At 42.0% G+C, this 21,987-nt stretch overlaps 1 long non-coding RNA gene across 1 annotated transcript in view; it reads left to right on the top strand.

Moving 5' to 3' along the window:
• LOC117233549 overlaps positions 1 to 21,987 on the top strand; it is a 58,965-nt gene that overhangs the window by 23,966 nt on the left and 13,012 nt on the right. Inside the window, exons 2-3 of the long non-coding RNA XR_004493341.1 lie at positions 4,669 to 4,915; positions 15,265 to 15,310. This is a non-coding gene — a long non-coding RNA (uncharacterized LOC117233549). The remainder of the gene's footprint in view (positions 1 to 4,668; positions 4,916 to 15,264; positions 15,311 to 21,987) is intronic.

Genomic DNA, 21,987 nt, shown 5'->3' with positions numbered 1-21,987 from the left:
TGAGGTGACCACTTTGGTTGCTTAATCGTTTCGAGGCGGCCGATTTCACTACAGTGCAAGTTACGTCAAGTCAAATAGAGTCTGCGCTATTGACAGAGGATTAGCGTGGTTATAGCACCGTCTATAACTGTAGATAATTTTCTGGCAAACGATTATCCCACCATCTTCCACCATCCGAACGCCACTTAACGTGAAAATGTTGTTTAAGGAGGGAATCGTCAGGTCGTTGATTTCTTTCTATCGTTCGAGTATCGACTACGCTCGATCTTAATTAAAAAACTGTGGAAAAAAAGAACGGGAGATATACAACGATTTATCCAAATTTATCTAGCGCAATAGCGTATTTACCTCGGACTTGTTAAAACTTTTTTATGGTACTGTAAATATAAAAAAAAGGAAGCAATGTTAAGCGAGAGACGAGAAGATTCTCAAAGTCGATCGAATGAAGTCCGCGTGACGATAGCTCTTCGGCGTAACTAAGCGCAAGGTCGACAATAATCAATATCGAAACGATGTTTTTTTCCTTAATGTCTATGGAGAAGACTATACTCGTGGGTGTGCTTTAAGTATCCGTAAATCGAGATCCAGAAGTTCTTGCTTCTCTCGCAGTCCGCCTCCGCTCGAGATATCGCGATACCAGATACATACATACCTACATACATACATACTTTTTTTCTCTCTTTGTCCTTCCCTGTCCTCTTTCTCTCCCCCTCTCTCTCTACCTCTCTCTGTCTCTTCGACTTCTTCCTTCTCTTTGTGGACCTCGAGTGGAATTACACGAGGCGCGTCCATGTGTCCTTGCAGACAACACCCACGTCGAGTTACGAACGCTTGCACTCCACGACGCCGTCTCCTACATTTTTATTATCTTCTTTCCGTGCGATTCTCGCTTAAATGTACGGAATTTGCTTTTTTTTTACCTGTCGCCTTTTTACCTACAGCGACGTTTGCAGCAACCGGTCTGCACGATTAACCGCTTCGCCCGATTTCTGATATTTACGCGACAATCTTTCCTTCGCGGTTTGTTAGCTCCGCAAGTATTTAGCTCGCTCTCTATGCTTCTAAGGCGAAGCTTTGAATTCCAACGCTACAGAAGTCCGATCGAATACACTACGACTCTATCTATAGATTAACTCGATTGCAAGCCACCTAATAGCGGCCAGAGAACCGTAAAAACGTCACGTGGCTAGATAAATTTACACCGTCCAAGCGCGTGGAGTTCCTCATCGCCGATTCTCGTTCCACGTGTAAGTTTAAGAAGGTTTTCACGAGGACAGGCGGCTTGGCAGGAACTTCGTCACCTGTTAAGGACAGGTGTGAACCAGCTGAAATTTCGTTGAAACATATCCTGCAGGCGTGTTGGGATCGTTGGGATCGAAAAAGAGGCCACCGAGAACGAAGAGAAAAAGGTTCAAAATTCGAACAGCTGATACAATTATAGCTGAGCGTTTGGTCCTTGTTTATCGGTAGATAAAGGATAAAAAAGGTACGGTTTTACCGTTCGACCTTACGATTCGTTCCGAAAACGAATAGAAAAGCGAGGTAGTAACGCTTGGAAACCGAAGGAACGAAATTTTACCTGGTGCGATACTTTGGGTGATTAATGTTTCCGAAGGCGGCCAAGATAGCCGGATAAGGACGAAGTTCGCTGCCTCAGCGTCTGACGATGATGACTATGTAAGGGCCGCGATTATGCTTTTACGTGGCACACAAAGTTAAAGGGGCGTCGGGATTAAAGGGGCACAATGAAATTTTTAACGAGACTATTATATCACGATCCTCGTGGACGATAATAACGAGCTGTATATTATTTTTTCTTCTTTTTTTTTTCGCTATTTCTCAGCTTTCGGTCTAACAGTTGTGATAATATATACACACGGCAGTTAGGATAAAATAATATCCTGTCTCGTTTGTCATTTTGTTAGGAAGAAACGGATGAACGATTTACACGGAACAACGATTTACACGGACTTAATCGTCTTAAATATCGCGCGTAAATTGCAATTTATCGGTAGAGCATAATTTTTAATGACCGATTTTCATTAGAATTTTCATAAGAGTCCATACGGTTGGTCAAATTTCTTCGCTCGAGAAGACAGCAGTTCCGTTTACTAATTATTATGTAAACACGCGTGCTCGTTAACGGCGAGATGTAATGGCGCGTGTACAGCTACTCGAATGTTCATTAAATATTAAATCGAACGAAAGCACGGCCGCGGTCGTAAAAAGAGCGCACGCATCGGGGCCGATGTGTTTTCATTTAGTTTTATTCGAGGACGATTTAACGATCTCCGGTTTTACGTACTTTCCTGCGAGATTGGCATCGTTTATTATGGTACAACCGGTTGTAATGGTCACCGACGATCGATCGCAGCACGCACTGTGCAAAATTATTACGTCATTATGCGCTATTAAATGGTGATTAATCGCGTTCGTTAGGTAATTCAATTGAACATTTGCTCGAACGAGTAAACGCGATAAACGTCGATTCGTTCGAGTCTAGGCTTTGCTTTTGGCCTTTTTTCTTTTTCTTTCGATCGCACTCGACACGCTGTATCTCGTTTGTCGTTCAATTTTTTCAAATTTCTCATTTCACTTCTTATAAATATTTCTTGTTCGAAAGTTAAATCTCGCGGGGGCGTAATTATAAATGTTCGCACGAAGAGAGTAAAAAGTGTACCGTGTGTACTTGGTTCTTTCGAAACGAAGCCGTATATTTCTTATCTGGTCTTCTAACGTTTCCCGACAACAGCCATTTAACATGGAAAATAACAGTTTACACGGGATACGCAGCGTATCCTCCGGTTGCTTATGACACGCATCTCCACTCTGTTTGCCGCGTAACACCGCTCCGGGCGAGCGAGGAATCGACAGTTTGACGGATCGATGACCGAGCACTGGATGGCCGCGGCGCGATCGTCGTTCGTGTGCATAGATTCCTGTGACAGGATCGCACGGAGGCGCAAAGGGAGCCATTATTTATGGGGGCGTAAATCAGGATCGAGCAGCGATCCGGCGGATCGATCACACGTCAACCACCGACAACCGTGTTCTCCTTTGTCGAGGAAACACTGACGAGCCGCCCACGCGTAACACGCCTATCATCGTCGTCGAACCAACGAAACGCGTAGTATAGTACCTCGATCCGGAGCTCGATCTTTCGCTCTTTCTCTTCTTTATGCAACGACCTGGTTGAACGTTCTGCCAGATCGACGGAGATCTCGACCAACGCCGGAGACTGAATTTGCATTTTTCTTAGATTCCGTTCGCTTACGGCTATCTTTAGATTTGCATAAGACTTATGAAGAATCGCGCGGCCGTTCGTGCAAAGATGATGCGTTCGATCAGTCAAATCATTCGGTCTGGTTCAGCGGTGTTAGCGTACGGTCTACGATAAACGAGTCCAGTTAACCCAGTGAAGTTTGTTTCAACGAATCTTCGTTGTGGGATTACGAGGGATGCGAACTTTGATTTGACTCGTATACCTGCTTTGAAAAATTTGGAGAAGCGTATACGCCGTATATTAAGAACATTGGAACTTCCACGCCGAAAGAAACGGCCAAGAATAGTTGGCACTCAATCCGTTTAATTGCTTTAGTCATTTCTCTGGCCAACGCGTTCCAACGGAAACAACAGCAGTGGAACATCGATGGATCGTCGTCCCGTCGTTCGATCTAATTATTCTTGCCGAGTATTGTTAATTGAATTACGCGATAAATCTGAATAACCGGAAATTAACGAGCTCGAGTAATGGTGAAATAATTTCTTAAGTAATAATTTCTTATGACGCACACTGTACCTAATTGGTCGTTATCGTATCCGAGAGATCGGTCACGCAATTATATGCGACGGCGATCTTGTCGTGAAGTGTGGAAAACCGGTGATCATTAACCGGGTGATAATCGCTGTTCAACGGAGATGAAATGGAAACTGAGTCGCGATACGAATTTTTATTGGCATTTCTTCGTTCGACGAAGAAAAGAAAGTAAAAGGGAGAAAAAACGTATAAAACATAAACATATGTGAGAACGCAGAAACTAAATACTTACGCCATCGAAGGATTAACAACGGTTTACTTGTTCGTTCAATCCGATTCTGTCATTGCGCGTATCAACTTTTTTTGCTTTTTTGCTCTTTTGTCCTGTTTGTTGCTTTTTTCTTTTTTATCCTTTTGTCTCTCGTTTGTCGGTTTTTTGAGTAACGAAACGGCTCCGCGCTTGGCATGAAATTTATGTATTAAATTTGTAGCGCGCCGTAAATGTAAATTGCACGTGATATTTTACAGAGAGCCAGTTGGATTTGCAGGACTTTTATTTCTGCGTAGAGTTTAAACGTTTACCGGGGTGGAATTTCTTTGATCGTTGAAGCAAAAAATAACGGGCCAAGAACGTAGATTTTTGTATTCCAATCTCTTGGTCTCTTTGGAACATTATATACATACGTTTTTAACGAAATTCTAGTTTCAAAGATATATAATATTACAGGTAATTTACAAGTAAAATATTGCAAGTAATCAAGGAGTTAACGCTTGCGTTTGAAAATTCGCAGCGTCAAAAATCTGACGAAATTTCCCTCGATAGGGCCAATATGTACATGAAAAAGTATCGTTATTCGAACGTCTTGGACATCGACGTGTTACTAACGTTCGAATGTGCTTCTATTTCCCAGGAGACCTGCCGTTGCTTCGCAAACGCCGTGAACCTTGGCAGTGATCACCCCTTGATCAATTATCCATCATTCGGAGAAGGACCAAAATTCGCGCCACAATCCGTGCAGTTGGCGATCGAACGTCTATAGTAACACTTCCCAAAGCGAAATTATATTTCGCGACAAGGGTGTTAATGAACGAGCTCGGGCTTCGAGCTTAAAATATTCGAGCGATCTAAGGTTCTGCAGAAGTCTGTTCTCAAAGTACGTATGAAATTTTAAATTCGAGTATTCCTGGCACGCTGATTCACGAGCATCGAATTCACGGAATTCGAGCGCACAAACGTCCGTTTATTAGAGGAATATTCCGGCCTGGTTGTGCACGTTACTTAACGCAAGGTTGTTTAGCACTTAAGAATAATTTACGAGGCTGGCCTACCGTACGTGCAGCATCTGGCCGGCGATTTGGTCGTTACAGAAAACGCCAGGCTAAAGAACGTCAGAGAAAATATTATGATTTCGTTTCCTCAATTGGAATTCAATTCTTTGCGAGCGATTCGATTCGCGACCATGCGATACTTTTACGCGCATTCATTCGTTTTTCTTTCTTTCTTTTTGTGCTTTCTTTAAATAATAAACAGATGGTCGATTGAAATTGTTCTTGCACGATACATTGGTAAAAGCTGTTGCGCTCTTGTAAGTCGAGTTGGTGGTGGTTTCGCGATCAACGCATCTTGCCATTAAGAATTTAGCCTTCGACATTATGCTTTATATTATTGTCACAGTGTTGCGTGTTGCTTGTCCTTGGTTAACTTTCTGAGACTTAATGACGCTTAACGCGTTTAGGTTCATCGTGCAAGCAAACCTGCCTTTATTCATGAATTAATTACGACTTAACGACGTTTTTGAGTCACCTATGTGACTCATTTCCCGTTCGCAATTACACGAACGTTCGTTCAGAAGGTAGATTCGTGCTTTCAATAAAAATTGAAAATATCAGTAAACATATATATTTAGAAAGCAACCTGTTACTTGGAATTCTGTAACTGTTTTATAATTAAATCGCGATTGAAACAATTGACAATTGAAAATTTTCCGTCCAATGTATGCGATCCTCGACTATTCGTGCATCGAATTTTCACTCGTCAAGCGTTCGAAAATAAGCGCTGTCGATTACGACGCGAAGAAAGCAATAATTATTATCGACGAGCTTGCAACAGATTGCACCACCACTCAATTAGCACGCCGTTCGAACGCGATAATAAAATAAATTACTTTGTACCGATTTATTTTCCGACAGGTTTATAGACGATCGATACAGAGCGAGTTAGGTGACGTTTTTTTACAAAGCAATGAAAATAATGAATGAACGATCGAAAGATCTTGTGTCATAGTACCTGAACGAAGCTTGTAAATAATATATGCCCACCGATGAAACAACTCTATCCTCGTAAAAATCATATAAACATATCGATAAAGTCATGATACATATTATTAGTATTTAAATTACCTATAAAAATAATATTAAAATTCAGTAAAATTTTGTTCAAAGCCAACAAATCAATCGAAATAAAATCCAATCAATCGGGCAACGTGAAATGCATATCACATTTTTCAATAATTTTTCAATCAAATTCTATTCGCAATTAATAGCGGTATACAGCTAGGCCGTGAATTTTCCGAATTGAGAAAAAGATCGATACGCGTGGGTCGTCGATGAACGTGCAAGTTTTTGCATCTTTCGCTTCGCGCGTATTCATCGTCTCACAATCGAAACAAATAATAGGATTCTTCGATGAATTTCGTGCTTTCCTATCTAACTCCGCTAGAAATGACGATGTACCTGCATTCAGGCAGCTCTGTTAACGATTCGTCGTTAAAATTCAATTGGTTTCGAGCGGTTGGAAAATGGAAAGGGGAGACAGAATGTGCGAAGAGGAAAAACCGGGTGTTGCACGGGAACACGCCATATTTTTTTCTCCGCGATTACGATTCACGGGGATTAATCTTTTTGGAGTTCGAACGAAAAAAGAAATACGAAGAACAGCTCTGGATGGTGCGAGGCTGTGCAATTTTCTTCTCTTCAGATTTAAAGATATTTGCAACTTGTTCGACGTTTGTACAATGAATTTTTATTATCGTTAATAAGCGCTCAACAGTAGTCGGTAATCATCGCAGCCATTTCCTTTCCTTGGTGTATATACCGCTTTCTATAATAGAAATTTCTCGGTTGATGCGTTCTACCGGTCCATTCGTCGTTCGCGTTACCAGACTTTGAAGGAAAGTTATCCAAACGTGAGCGCAGAAAATGTACTTTTCAGGATATATTCTTCTATCAATTCATGCGGAATAGAATTTTTCCATTTTCGTTTTCCGAGGAAGCATTACCTCGTTTCTTCCAAATAAAGTACATGCAAAGTCTTCCCATGCAATTTATTTGTAAAAGTTTCATCGTTTATTAAGTTTCTTATCTGTGGTCCAACAGATATGCCTCTCTTTATCTTTGTTTTCAAACGAGCAAATCCTGGTCTGGTTTTATTCCTCGGTCGTACAGTGTTTATCGTATCTCCTAATTTTTTGTATAAGTGGTGTAATATATAATGTAAGCGGTTTATATATATAAATTTTTTAAAGTTTCGTCACGGTTAACGTGACGTTAAAAAAAGCTTGTAAAATGCGATAACGAGTAAGATGCTTTACGTTTTTCTTCGCGATTCGGATCAATTGCATTTCTCTCGACAACTTTTTTACACGTCATCTACTAAACTAATCCTTCCAACTTCTTAGCTTAAAAAAGCTCAAATCGCTTGGTCGAACTTTAAAAATGTTATTCTGTTTCAAAGAAATTACGAATACTTTCTACCGTACTTACGACGTATGTACCTTTTCGAAATTGATCGCTAGCGTTTTATATTTTTTTCTCCTGATATCGATACGTTTCTAGGTGACCGATCTTTTTATACAGCGCTGTCCCCGCACCCTGCTGTCCCATTCGTGAAGAAAATAGCGATATCTTGCATATCTTGTATACCTTAATCGGCAGCCAAGTAAATTAAAACTCAAGAGACACATGTACATTATTCCGATATCTAAAAACACTTTGAACGAATTTCCACAAGACACACGAATGAATTTATAAATCTTCGTAACCCGATCGAATGCACAGAGGCCGGTTCTCGTTTAAAGCCCGGCTAAAGCTTCGAATCTTTGATCTTAATTATAGCATTAATTAAGAGTTTATCTGACTGGCAACTAGTCGACGATTGTCTGGGTTCTAACGGGATTTCTTCTTTTTTTGTCGCGTTTCGTATCAGTCCTCTCTTTCCTCTGGATAATCGGGCAGGCACTTTTATAAAATGAGAACTGGTTCGGTGGCACGGGTAAACCGCACGTGTTGAGCCCCATGGAAAATTAGATTTCGCGTAATTGGGTCGAATAAGTGGAAACGAGCGAGCGGCCAAAGGTAAAAATAACAATCACGATTTTACGTAGCTACCCTCGCGCGCCGTGGTTACCGTTCACGATGTAATTAACTGTGGAATGCTAAACAGCCACGATTTCGACCGGCCACTTTCCGAAGCGAATACATATAATCCTGCGATTATTTGTCGTCTATCGTGCCTTCGTACAGTTACTGCTACTTTATTCTAGAGATCCAGAGATCAAAAACTACGTTGCATTTGAGCAACATGATTTCGTTGGAGGAAGATTCACGACCACAAATCTCACGATGTATCATCGCTATTTATCGAGGGAGCAATGATCATCGGGTTAACACGGTGTATACACAGGCTTTCGACTCAATACCAGGCCTGTAAGTATGAAACCGGAATTTGCCTATAGATGGCCCTAGCTGATAACGTAGTTATCACTAAACTGCGTCATTGATGCCAAAAGTCTTTGTTGACATCTCGCAAACATAGATCGTGTTATTCTAATTCGTAAACCTCTCGAATCGTCACCTTCTTGTGAAATCATCGAATTTAACCATTTAAGTGCTCTATCGGTTCGTTGACTGTCCAGATATTCGAAAAGAACGTCTGAAACTGCATGCTCCCGGGATTATTCATTAGAAGAAGCCAACTTCTTCGTAGCGCTCCATAGCGGACTAACTTAAGCAACGTCGATCGTATCAAGAGACGTTGCTCAACTGCGAACGGCGTTAGCGAAATCGCCGACTTGTTTCACGGATCCCCTAACTTCCTTTAAAGCATTCGTATCATGTGAAAATGCAGAAATCGTAGCTCGAGATTAACGCTCGCTCTTTTATACTTGGGCTCGCGTGTTCGACGCAAAAGGGCCACTGCCCGTTAAATAAACGAATAATCGCCGATATCTACGATTGCCTTCTGCTTATGTATTTCGACGAGCCGACAAAAGCGGAAGAGGATCGCAGTGATGGCGGCGCTGATAGAATAGAAGAAAGAAGAAGAGAGGGAGAAACGAGGAAGGAACTGGAACAACGGAACGGATTCGGGGCTCTGTGCTCGCAAGATGACGTCATAAACCTTATTTATACCTGCGCGTGTTTCAAGCGTACAAGAACGGTGCCGTTATTCGGGGCACACCTCGTCTCAGTTGGCGCGGGTGCGAGTGCGAGCGAGAACGCGAGCGAGAACGCGAGCGAGAACGCGAGCGCGAACGCTCGGATGCGGGCGTAAATACGTGAATACCCACGCCTGTGCACGTCCGTGCTTTGCGGTTGAACACGCACCAGAGCACATCCTACACTCGAGGATTGCATCATGCAACCAGGCTGCGTTGTTGGGTTACGAAATCCTGGAAAATCTACGAGCCCACGCGAGCCAGGGTCGCGTACAATCGATTCCTTCGGCGTTCACCCATCGGGGATTCAACGTACAACATACCAATACCATCGAGGCGGTAGGATCGTTTCCTACATCGTGTTTTTCTCGTTTATTTTATTTCTTTTTCAATTAACCTAGATATTTCGCAGTTCTTCGTTTTTTTGCTTTTTCCTTACACGGTAAACGCATCTAGATTAAATCTAATCCGAGGTAGTTAAGTTATTTGGAAAAATCAATTAGTACTTCGTCAAAGTATCAAAGCATTCGCGGGTATCATTTAGCCTGCAACTTCAATTACGTTTGTCCGTGCAAACGTTCATCAACAATTTCGCGTTCGCGCTGCTAAGCTGCGTATCGCGAAAATTTCCCCCGTAGTCTCGAGTACAGTGATTCTACGATAAAACAAGAAGAGCAAAAAGATAGAAAGAGGAAACAAAAAAGGGGGGGAGGGGAGGAGAAAGCCGATTCTCCGGTACGGAAATGGAGAGAGTCGAGGTGAATCCACAAAGCGGATCGCTACGGAGAGATTGTGCAGAAAAAGAAGTAAAAATTAAAGACCGAGGGAAATTCGGTTACGCTTTTGCGAATCACGAGCTCGCCATGACGTTTATGTGTGTATGCTCCTTTATGAATGAGATAGAGATAGAGATAAAGAACGGCGAGGGTCTGTAATGTTGCGACGCGTTTCTCCACGTGTGTGTTAGTTAACAGGAAACGGGGGAAATATAAAATGAATTACGAGTGGAACGGACACGTTTGTGTCGGCCATCATTTACAGTTAATACGAGAAAAATGCATATTCGTGTTTCCCACAGACGATGTTTTAATCTTGCCCGTTTAAACTTCCCTGCGAGCGCGTCTCTGTGTTGACGATATAAGATAAGACGCGGCCAGAAACCTGGGAAAATGTGATTTATACGCGACGCGACCGAGTCGTTCTCGTCGTTAATTTTGGCATTCACGATTTAAAGTGTACGAGTAAAAATGATTGCGATTCGACGGTTAATATCATCGAATCGATAGCATCCATGGGAAAACGTCAATTGCAATTAGCTGTTTGCCAGCAACTCGTAAAGATCCGACATTCTCGATTTACGAATTTTTTGAAATCTTGGTCGTAATCTTTCCAACCAGATTCATCGCTTTGTAAAGTTACAAAATTTATTATTAACTCGCGTCTTACGAGGGGAAAGCCAACCAGTACGAAATACCCGAGTCTCGTTGCAAGATACGATGTATCGTGCATGATATTAAAATAAAAATCAAGTTGCTACGAAATTCAACAACGACAGAGGAAAGGGATGGAACGGTAGGGATATTATTTCATATGTAATTGTGAAATAACGAACGTCTGGACTCATAATGCAGGTGGTAGACCAGCGTGCAGGCCCTGAATTTAAAAGAGCTCATTAAAAGAATGCAAAGAGTTCACTGACTTTGAGAACAGCCCACGAAGAAATGTTGCAGTCGTTTTTTAAATTACGTCTCACGCGTCGCGGTGTTTAACAGGTGCAAAAGTCAATTTACCATCCATCGATTCTACGCTTTTATCGCTGACGAGATACTTATTGTTATATTATACAATGATATGTATATTATAAGAACATATCTATTATTCGACCTGCAGTTTCGAGATTACGTAACTATTCTTGTAAAGAGGACTACTTCTATCTACTCATGCGACACAAATTCTTACCAGACAATTGATCTATTTTCATAGCTCCACTGTTTCCGTCTAAGTACAATTTTATTCACTTCGGAATTGCAGCGACTTTAGCGGTTTAAAAGCATGTTTGTATCAACAACGAATCGTGATAATTTTCTAATTATCTATAATTAATGCCCTATTTATAGTTGCCATTTCTAATACGACTAATATTTAATAATATTTCTTGCAACACGTAAACGATCTTGTCAGAATTGGTTGGACTGATCCATAATAACGCACGTGTGCGAACGTCTTAAAGGGTCTACAAATTGGTCAGGTGGGGACGGCCATTTTAATCGTCACATTATGTATGCAAATTCCAAATGCGAACATGTCGGCTGTAAACTGAAACTTCGTATCACAAAGTCAATATCGGAAGAGGAACGCGTCATGTACGAGCAATTAATTAGAGCGAAATATAAAATTTATAATAGAAGAGCATCTGGAAAAAGAATTTTCTTTAAGAATATTCTATTCGATGAACGATATCCTGTTAATCTAAAGTAACGTAAAAGGAAGAGATTAATCTAGGAAAGGGATTTAATCGAGACCGATAATTAAATAAATAAATGAATTTCTATCGGTAATTAAAAAGCCAAGCAGAAAGTCGTTTCTTTCGAGACGAACATGGAATATTTATAGCCGATTAAAGCGTAGCTTTATTAAAAAATTGATGTCAGGTCGCCTACAAATTTAAATGGAATAGAATTCGAGAAGCGAAGCTTCCAATTATGCTCGTAATAGAATTACCCTAACAAAATGATCTAATAAAGATCAAACGGCGTTCTGCAACTAGGTTCGAGCCAGAGTACTTCCCTTTTATCAGTGCCTCTGAATTTAGGTCATGTTTTTGTAGGGACAGAAAAGTCTTCTGCTAAGAGAAGAAACGTATTATTCTTTGAAAGCGCTATAGCTCGTTCTCGCTTCTTTTGCTTGCTTCGTAAACATTTATTCCTTATAATGCTTTGTTCAGAAGGAAAACGTAACATTTTTCTTTTATAGAAACAATTGATCAAATATTCATTGCCATGAAAGCTAGCTGCCCATAACCTATAGTGCACCAATTATGTCATTATGTATAGAATCTATATTCAGTTTGACGTATTCGATCGAAAAGAACAAATAACGGATGGGAGAATTTTCGGATAGTAGAACACTTTCTTTTCGTAGAATTATTCTATGTACAAAATAATACAAAAATTATTTATGGATTCCATATCTTTCTTACTTTCAAATTAAATAAATTTGTTGATTCAAGCTACGTTGAATTTACATTCTGCTCGTACTTCGATCTAAATTTTCTTTCTAATGCCACAAACACCTTGAAATAACGAAGCTTTTCATCGTCATTTTCATTGCAATCTTCTTTCTTACGATACAAGGACTTCCGATGTTTGACAGCAATATGTATTATTTCGAAACTTCTTCGCATAACGTACATCTAGATACAGGCATTCCGCTATCTTCTATCGTTACTTTATGTTAATAGAAATCGTTGCTATACAACAATGGTTAAATATTTATTTTCCAATTCCTTTAAAGATTTTCTACTTTTTGAAATACTTCTGAAATACATTTTCAAATGCTACTTCTTGATGCCATCGATCGTAGATTCTTGTCGTTTTTACAACACTACCGCGTATTTTTCTAGTTTGCGAAATACGTATCTTTTGTTTTCTTCCGACGCTTGGCACAATCACGCACTTCCTCTCTGACGTCATTATGACGTCACCTGATAATAACACGTACGATAAACTTGTAGAAAGGACGCGTAATGGTAAAAGGCGCAAAGAGGAAATATCGTTCTGTTAATAAAACCTTCCAATAGTGGAACTTTCGTATAATACGACACTCGGATAACAAATTTTCGAATAGCGAAGATGTCGCTGTATTGGTGCATTTTAGGTGATTGGACATTCGGATTAAAAGGGTCAAAAGTCCGGTAACAGGTGACGATTTGTTTGGTGACGTTACAAATCGCACGGTGTACCAAGGAAATAAAACAGTTCCCAGTGAATAATTCAAAAGCATCGAAATCGAACGGCTACCGAACAGATATTCTCTTTTGTTCGCTTTAGCTTGCTTTCTCCAATCCGATCGGAAGAAATTCGATTTTATCATAAGCTGGTGTCTGACGTGTCCCTTTCTTTCCTCGTGTCAGACACTCTTCTGTTATGTCATAAATAACAAGGATATGTATGGAGAGTCCGAGAAAGGGGCACGTGCGTCCAACGATTTCATCTGCGAACGTTGCATGCCATTATATACAGTTCTGTTTAACATACAAAACAAATAAGATAGAACCGTTCGTATGCAGCATCGCGTTCGCCTGGGGATCTCTTTTCTCTGCTTGCCTCGTGAATTTTTCCAACGAAATTTAATTCAGTAGTTCCAGGCGGACCTGCGAGACCAATATGAACATTGCCGCACTCGGGATTCGCCTCTTTTGTTCGTGTATAGACGCGTTTAAAATATTTCCAACCCCGCGTTTCCTATTCTCCAGATATCCAGATTATTTATTACTGCATTATACGTTCCTGCTAGGAAATTCGAAGAATCGACGAGCCAAGCAAAATTTCTCTCTTGAATGTTTTTCAAAAGAATTTGTATTTTTATCGATATAAAGATTTCGAGCGTTTTAGTCCAGTTCTTTATAGTTTAACTGCAATTTGTCAACAGACCGCAAAAACAAATGTCCGCATACGGAAGGGTAATGAGGTCAAAACCTACAAATCCGTCGTTAGCGAAAGAAACTGCACGAGAGTAGAATTAAGAAAAGGAGATCGTCTGTTTAGCCATTGACGAAAGATTCACGGAGATCGGTCTCGAAAAATGTGCGTAGAATCGAGATTCTGTCATCTTTCGTACGTATTCGACAAATTGAAAATCTGGATTTTTCTTCTGGTTGGTTTTGCCCTCTATCCGCCGACTTTTACCCTTTCGAATTCCTGTGTTATCCGCTACTATCTCAAACTGCATCGAATTTGTAGGGAGAGGTTTCGCGTTACGCTCAAGAGCACTGGAAACACGAAATATGTACCAAAGTAATATCCAGATTTGCCTGCGTGTCGCCGATACGTTTGTTTGCTTTTCAGACCATGTCATCCAGGGAAATGGTATTTCTCGTTGTTGATTCTTTCACTGATTTGACGAATAAATATTTCTTCTGTCTCCTTTCTACGAATTTTATTCGACTATTACAACGTATTATTCTTTAAAAAGTGTGCAAATCTCAATGATGGAAGAAACGAAAAATCCGTCATTTATCTGCTATTAGTTCGACACTTTGGCAAATCTCGAAAGCTTTATACGACAAAATCGAGTGGGAAGAATTCGCGTTACGGATATTTTTTCTGCCAAAAGTTCCAAGGATAAATAAGCGAACGAGCAACGTATGTTGTAATTAATCACGAGTGTTTGCGTTCTCATTTTTCACACGTGTCGAGGTCAACCAATGTATCGTTACGTAGCAACCTGTGTTCTATTCAAATTGACAAAGATGATCGTACAGTGGTAATCGAATGTTTTTCTCTCGATAATATAGGTTTGTTTTTTCTTTAATATCGTGTACGATAAGCGATATTTAACAAAAGGATTAAATCAAAATTAAGTCGAATCCATTTACTCGAATGATCATAATTGACCATAGTTAACAGTGAACGAAGAAACTTTTAAGGAACAAAATCAAATATATTCGACTATGGATTCCATTTTCCAGCAGGATCGAATACAGCAAAATACAGTTTGACATTAGCGTATTGATTAAATAATATTACGAAATGGTATTTGATAATTATTGACGCAAAGAAATTATTAATTGTAAGCGAATTCAATTTCACGTCCTGTTTTATTCACAACACGCAGTAAAGTCGAAGATGATTTATTTATCCGATAGAGGTATAAGGTTCTCGATGGATATATATATCCTTTCGGGAGTAAGAAAATGGAAAAAAATACACGAATCGTATTTAATCGGAGAAGAGGCATTAGCAAACTCGTATCATCGAATGCTCCCGGCGATAAAGAGGCGTTTTAAAGCTAGTAATCTTAACATCTGCACCCGTATTAATAATATAATTGGTCTTCTTTTGTTGCAGGTAGAAATCGGAAAAATTGGAAGTCGAAAACCGTATACTTGGAGATTTTGGTAAGCAGCACGCACGAGTCGAAGAAATTATGTACTAGCGTACCGATAATATTGCTGTCAATAATCCTAAGAACATAACGAATCAAGTTGCATCGCAATCGCTTCGCTTATCTTCGAAACACATACATATTACGCAGGATTCCTCCGATTTCCTCGAGATTACCACCACTGTGCTCGTATAATTTACGTTCTATATTCTACAGAAAGATAACAAGCGGAGTGGAGCAACGATTTCTCATGGCTATGTCCGTGCCATTCTTTCCATAGAAAGTAGCGAGCTCGAGGCAACGGTTAGCCCGTAATCTCGATTTATCAACGGACCCTCAATTTTCCTTTGCCGAAGAGCGCGCGCCGAGTGGTTGGAATTAAAGCATCAGAGTAAACGCAGAGTTCCTCGCATTAAATTATGGAAGAGAGTTGTCTTCTTCTATCTAATTTACCCTTCGCCGCGAGTTAAGCTGACGCTTGAAATTAAGCCAGCCCCTATAAATTCATTGAACGGTAACTCCACTTACATTCAACTGTAATTCTTGGATTTTATATGGCAAGTTGGCAGACTCGAACAATCGAGCTCGGTCAGCCTTCGAAGCGGGTCATTGTATTTCTTTGGGTGCAAAGTCTTGGTTTACTTTACTCCGCCGCGCCGTACCGCGCAACGATGAAAGAGAGGGTGTTCGTCGAGAGTTGGAGAGATCGACTTATCGAAATTGACGTTAAGAGTTTCGGCGGCAACTAAAATACTCGACAATGGAATTAAGGCTTTTGGAAGCGATACTGAAAAGATAACGGAGAAATCTCGAATGCATTTTCAGAAGAGGAGATGGACGAATCGCGTACTTACGTGTTACGTAATTTCGTTGGACGAGCGACAGAGATTCTGGCAGAATGTAAGAATTGGACGGGCAGGTCGATTACTCTTTCGTTTTCGGTTTACCGCGCCTGCGATTGCACGTCTCCGGAAGCTGACGCGTTCAGCAAAGAGCGTGTATGTATAAGGTGACAAAGGCTTTTCAGTCGAACGAAGGACAATCAGTCACAACGCGTTGCATCACGATGTTCACGGAACGAGTGTCTGCCACAGAGAGCCTTCTGTATAAACGAGACGAACATTATCGATCCACATCTTCGCAATGAGAAATAATACATTCTCTGGAGGAACGCGGCTGCATCTCGATCCAAAAGAAAATACGCGCGAGCTGAGAATAAACCGTTTCGTATCTCTTTTTCCCTTGGAAGTACGAGCAGTAACGGCTCTGGGTTCTTTCAGCCTTGCTGACTGCTGTTCTCAGACGCATCCATTTGTATCTCAACCTTTCACCTGATTTCTCGGCTCGTTTAATCCGTTCCGTTCATTCAACATAGTCTATCTTCTTCCCCGAACCAATTGATATTTAAATTGAAACGGGCACGCCGTTTCCATGTACTTGTTTCTCGTGAAATTTAAAAGGAAGGTCCCGCTCGATTTCTGAAAAAGGTTCGCAGTTGTCGATGCTTGCGTATTTATGTTTATTTATATAAATTTTAGCTCGTACGGTACGCTTTCGTTCGTAGAATTTTACGGTTATTGTTTCGAATTTGATCGATATATTTTGGTAGAAAAGAAAAGAAAAAAAAACGGACTAGGCTGGACTCTTCGCTGAAGTATTCGACAAATATCTCAACGAAGGAAATAAAACATACGAGTAAGAAAACTTAATTTGCTCGTAAGTAGATATTCGAGCACACGCGAACGATACAAATTGCGAATATCCCGCGAGCTTTCCACGCAGCTTATGCAAATGCAAATGTATCGAGTTTCATCGGAGCCCTTTCGTACCTCGACGAAATATCGAATTCCAGTCGACAATTTCACGCAACCGCTCGATACCTCAATAAAATATCGAAAAACATTTTGAATCGGTTATTCGGAATCGAACGTGGGCAATTTCTCCGAGTACAGTAACATAGGCTATTCTCCTTCGAGCCATTCCATCCAGTGAAATTCCTTTCCAACTTACTCCGATAATCTAGTTACCAGAGGAATATCACCGCACGAATGACGAAGCGACACACGGAGAATCTACTCGATTCGATCCTTCTTGCAATTCGAATTTCAGATGTTCCAGCTTTCTGGCCTCTACCTTCAATCCGCTTCCGTTGATCTCCTCGAATTCCATACGTTTCGTATAGAGATACAGGAGCCAGGTAACGCGAAATATCAGAAATTTTCGCGGCAAGGGTAATGTAGGGCAAACGCCTGCAGATTTTCGCTGGCTTTTTTTCACCGGTAGCCCTTTCAGCTTTCTCATCCCGTCGGCGTACTCCAGGCCTCCGATATATAGCGCGTTTATCGACCGGTTCTTGTCTCGTCGCGGATTAGAAAGAACGGCCATACCGTGTTCAAGCGTGATTCCAATTCCTCGATCGTGTCTGCCCGATAATCACGCCACCGGATTTCTTTCCATGAAGGAACTTGGACGACCCTTCCGTCTCTCCATTCCCTATTTCCTTGCCTATCCACTTCTATCCACTTACGATCGATTGCTTTCCATCGAGGCTTTAATCCTTAACATCGGTTAAGGTGGTCGAACACAGTTGGCTCCGAGTCGACCGAGGATCCATCTTGACCAGACTTTTACCGTTCCATCCATACGAATACCCCTGATGCCGGTTTACTTTCGATTCTACCGAACCGTACAACCGTAGTTCGGGGACTTTTTTAAAAAAAAACTTTACGGTGCGGTGGTAAGGTCGTACCTACGCACGTAACGGTGCGGATCGTAAAAGATCGGAGATAGTAAAAGCGGCGGTGGTATCGCTGCTTGTGCCGGCTGGATATATTTCAGAGTTCTTGTCCATCCGTTTCTTGCACGAGATATTGCGAGAAATTTCTGCGCGCGGAGCTTTTCTTCTATCAAAACGATTTGGTTCTATCGATTTCTCGAGCGATTCCTTGCTATCATTCTGCGGATCGAACCAACCGACGTTAACTTCCTTTCCTTTTTTTTTTTAGAATCCACGAACGCTTAGAATTCACGAAGCGCGCACGAAACGCATAACGCGCTATGCAATTAAACGGATAACAGTGATTAGACAATTACCGCTAGACACGCTCGGGTAATACACGCGGAGATTAACGGTTCGCGGCTCGGGAGATTGAAAATCCAACGAACATCGTCGGATTACAACGTCTGGTGATTGGTTTCGCGAGGTGGTCGTAACGCGTGATACTGTGCAATTTCGCGTTCATGATTCGGGGCTTGATCACCGTTGCATCAAACGTTCCTCGTTTCAACGCGATCTTTTTTTCTCTTCCCGACGGAGAATAAAATTTGAAAAGTAACTTTCCTAGTTAGTCGGAAGAATCCTAAATTCCGAAGCGGATATAATTCCAAGGCCGGCTACAGGTTCCCCGAGTTGTGAATCTCGAGAATTATTTCTTTCTTGGAGGACAATAGACCCCAAATTTCCTTTCCATTCGTTCCGTCGAACCGTTTAAATTGGAGGTACAGGTTGTCACGGGATTCCGGCGCGGGAGCGTGTCAATTTTGCGCGACGCCCGCTGAATATGCATCCCCGTGTGTAGCTTTCGATCGAACGAGGGTTGTGCGCACACACCTTGTCGCATTATCCTACGCTCGAGTTCGAAGGCATTTTTTATTTTATCCGACGCCAGGGCCGAGAAACAGTCGTGCATCGATTTCACGGAAGAACATTCTGTTCCCTCTGTCGAATATATTGTTAGTCGAGCATCAGCTTAAACAGACTGCACAACGTCGACGGGACAAAGCGATTGATTGTAACACGATAGCGAGGGAATATAAAAGACGAGAGGAGAGAAAGAGAGAAAGAGAGAGAGACACGACTTTCCTCTTTCTCTATAATACTCTACAAAAGAAATCCAGCGTAGTGATTACCGACAGACGCACTCGAGGAATTGGAATAAAACTCCAGAGAAATGATATTTCTTTTTTCACTCTCCTCTTGTTTCCTTAATTTCAACTTGGAGCCGATTAACATACCAGAGCCTTTCACCTCCTGTTTTCATCTTTCTCCGCTTTCAGAATTCCTTTTGTATCTCGAGTGAGAAACTTCAGACTTTCGGATTATTCTCCAAAGATATAACGCGTGTCCACGATGATCTTCGGGCAAACTTGGTGCGTGCGTTTCGCGCTTTGTACGCGATTTGACTCGTTCGTATCCACGGTTCGTCTTTCTTAAAAGCCCGCGATCTCTATAACATCTTCGGAAATGTGGAACAGAGTGTCCCATACTCGTTCGTTTAAACGCATCTCCTTCTCGCTTCTTTCGGCCGTCCAGTCCATCTAACCACTCGATCGCAAGTGCTCGTCTCGAGCGGAGCAATTGGCGTTTCGCGTCATTTCGCGCGAAACAGGGGAAGCTGGAATTCCGTTTACCGTCGAACACGTCATGGAGACGAGCGTTAAAGGAAAAGGGAAAACGTTCGAGCGAGAAGTCTTCAACGAGCAAGACAACGACGATTTGAACAATGCTCAAACTCGTAGAAGCTGCCAGTGATTACATAATCATAGCCTAGTAAACACGTACAATGAGAACGAATCGTTACGTGGATACTTGGTGGTGGTGGTGGTGCTGCTGCTACCGCCGCTCTCGCTACCTCGTATCTGTCTTTCTCGTTCTACGCTGTTAGCTATAGTGTCTGCGGACGAAAAATCCGACATGGTACTCGTGGACGTTCTAATGCCGTGCCGTGGTCGGCGAGCTGAGAGGTTTTCATCGTAGGCTATCCACGCTCGTGGGAATCAGGGCTTTTTATCGGGCATAGTCTGCCCTCTCTTTCCCTCTTCCTCCATCGACATCGCCATCGCCATCCATCCTTCTTTATCGTCCTCCACCTTTCTCTCTCCGTCCCTTTTTCTCACCTCTTTCTCTTACTCTTTCGTTCGCCCCTCTCCTCCGGACTCTCTTTTCATCTCTTCACTGTTCCTCTTTCTCCCAGCCTGGCTTTGTACACGATACAGACTTTCTGCGGTATTACGTGGGTATACAGGGTGTCCGATCTAACGACCCTTATCCGATTCTCGCGTTTTCCAAAACGATCCTTCGTCTTTTTTCTTTTCTCCTTTTCTTTTTTTCGAATATTCCCATCCGGTAGATACCGACAGCTCTGCTTTGTTCGTTTGTTTCACTACGCTCGTCCTTTCTGACTTATCGCGTGTCCATCGTCTCTTTTTTCCTCTTTTTTTCGTTTCGTTTCGTTTCCTCGATTTCGTACGTGGAATCGTCCTCGGCTCGATGTTTGACGAATCACGGAACAGACGCTTTTATGGAAGAAGAACTTTTTCCAGCTGGACTTTTTGCTTCGCGCTGGATGGAATAATCTGCGCTGATGACGATTTTCTCGGTGTTTCGCGTTGCTCGACAGGTCGATTTATTTCGCAATTTATTTTTCGTGGAAATACCCGAAGAAGGTTTAAATCTTTACGAGTGAAATTTTGTTTGCTTCTTATAGGAGAAAGGCGGCTTATCGAACGCATTCCACGATGTTGCACGAGCCATAACGCATTCGGAATGGTAAACGACGTAAACACCAGAAACGAAATACCGTGCAAGTTAATTGAACATCGGTGCCATCGAGCCGAATCCATGCGTTCGCGAGACACCCCATATAAACGGCAGGTCATAGGCTTCTTCTTTCTCATTCGCGAACGCCACTTTAGATCCGCTGTTCTCTTTCTCTCTGTCATCTCGCGACCGTTTCCCTTCCCCGCGTGACAGCAGCGCAGCCGTCATCGGTATTAGCTTCAGTTCGAAACTAACTCCTCCGCGGAAAAAATCTCAACAGACGCGACTCGTCTCCACTCGGTTTCCACTACTTTTCCATTGCCATGCCACCGCGAAACGAGGAGAGCGAAGAAAGGAAGGCTCGTGCCACTTATCCAGCGCGTACCATCGAGACTCCTATGCGCGAGCTCACGGTTTTACGACGGAATCTGTTTATCGCTGGAAAAGAACCGCTCCTCGGCGTGTGTTCACGTGAAATTGAACGTCGAGTGGCACTTCGTCGAGCGTCGAATATACACGCAGGAAACGGGAAATTTTTCAAGACGAGGGAGAAAACTTTCCTTTTTCTCTTCCACATTGTACACGTCTGTCGATTTGTTCTTTCCCTTTCATTTTTCTCAACCCTTTTCTTCCTGTTATGTATTTTGTTTTTTCTTCCTATACTCGAGTCTGCTCGAAACGTTTTCCACGAACGTAATGGCGCGCGCACGGACGATGGGCGATAATGATAATAGGAAAAGCTTTTTTCCAAGCTTCGGAAAGATTCAAAGAAATTTGTCATTAACGAAGGCTATGCCGCTGACGGAAGAATAACGTGAAAGGCCAACCAACGTTTATCGTAAAGAGGCTTCTTCGATCGAAAGGTTTCTTTACGCCGGTTCAGGATCTGCTCTGCTATCGACTTTTAGAGAAGGGAAGAGAAGCGATTCTTTTAATTGCGACTCGGTAACGATACTTCGACCCGGTCGCTCGTTCTCATTCGATCCTTCGCGTACAGGCGAGTAGAGAATGATTTCAATCACCGCGTGCTACGCGCATCCCTCTCGCAATTTCTACTCTTCGGCCTTCCGAACCGCTCCAAATCTATCAGAATTGTACGATTTTTGCCGAACCACCGATCATTTGTCCTATCGTCTTCCTTTCCTTTCCTT

The sequence above is a fragment of the Bombus vosnesenskii genome, unplaced genomic scaffold, assembly GCF_011952255.1.
Source record: "Bombus vosnesenskii isolate JDL3184/JDL3185 unplaced genomic scaffold, Bvos_JDL3184-5_v1.1 scf7180000013297, whole genome shotgun sequence".
NCBI lineage: Eukaryota > Metazoa > Arthropoda > Insecta > Hymenoptera > Apidae > Bombus > Bombus vosnesenskii.
Note: the sequence above shows the minus strand (reverse complement) of the source record. Positions and strands in the feature narration are given on the sequence as shown.